Below are 1221 nucleotides of genomic sequence, written 5' to 3' on the forward strand. Positions count from 1 at the left end.
CTTTACCTGTGGTTCCTTTCGACCTCTTGGTATGGATCTTGATAACGATTGTAACTTTTTTTATAGTTCTTCACCCACTCTGGGTTTTACCGTCTCAAATGTTGATGTCTTTCGTCCATATTCTGCATCATATGGTGACAGACCCGTACTCCTGTGTATTTTCGAACTATATGAAGCCAGTGTGTAAAATAATAGCATATCCAGTCATTATGATGACTGCTGACACAGTGAGTCAATATCTTTATTACTGTTCTATGGACCTGTACCGTTTTGCTATATGCTTACTGGTGTAACAGGGCAACGGCCTTGCCGCAGTGGATACACCGGTTCCCATGAGATCACCGAAGTTAAGCGCTGTCGGGCGTGGTCGGCACTTGGATGGGTGACCATTCAGGCCGCCATGCGCTGTTACCATTTTTCGGGGTGCACTCAGCCTTGTGAGGCCAATTGAGGAGCTACTCGACCGAATAGTAGCGGCTTCGGCCAAGGATACCATCTTACGACCGGGAGAGCGGCGTGCTGACCCCACGCCCCTCCTATCCGCATCCTCCACCGAGGATGACACGGCGGTCGGATGGTCCTGGTAGGCCACTCGTGGCCTGACAACGGAGTGCTTATTGGTGTAACAAGCTTATTCTCACTTTATGAATTTATAACAAACAACAAAGTTTCTTTATCACTTCCGACCTGAAGTTAATACCGTGAACCATAATCAACGACTTTGTAGTAACAAACTTTAAGAATCAATTATTAATCATGGCTCCTCCGTTGACATGTTGATTCAGAATAGCTGTCATTACTATGAATTGTGAAAACTGATCTGTTATCATTAACATACTATGATTCCCTGTTGGGGTCTGCCCAAAAGAAACTGAGGTGTTCAAACTGATTGTTTCCAACAGTTTCCTAGCCTCCAGAACCTTTGCAGCAGAATACGCTGATGATTTAATTTAGCTCTTGGTGCACATGGTACACAAGTCCTTACATACTGTTATACATCCTGCTTATGTGTTCACTACCAATATTGTTTGGATACATATCGTACAACCACCATGTCCTGCTAATACATGAACATACACTCACTTTACAACTTTATTTCGCAGCTTAGCTAGTACAAGGGTGAGTCAAATGAAAACGTTAAATATTTTTAAAAATATTATTTATTGTGCAGAAGTGCTACAAAGCTGTATCACTTTTCAACATAATCTCCCCCACGCTCAA

The 1221-nt window shown here is 43.0% G+C and overlaps 1 pseudogene; it reads left to right on the plus strand.

Annotated features, from left to right (window-relative positions):
* The first annotated feature begins 296 nt into the window (after positions 1-296).
* Positions 297-414, plus strand: LOC126189076 (5S ribosomal RNA; annotated as a pseudogene).
* The last annotated feature ends 807 nt before the right edge of the window (positions 415-1221 follow it).

The sequence above is a fragment of the Schistocerca cancellata genome, chromosome 5 (assembly GCF_023864275.1).
Source record: "Schistocerca cancellata isolate TAMUIC-IGC-003103 chromosome 5, iqSchCanc2.1, whole genome shotgun sequence".
In the NCBI taxonomy this organism is placed as follows: domain Eukaryota; kingdom Metazoa; phylum Arthropoda; class Insecta; order Orthoptera; family Acrididae; genus Schistocerca; species Schistocerca cancellata.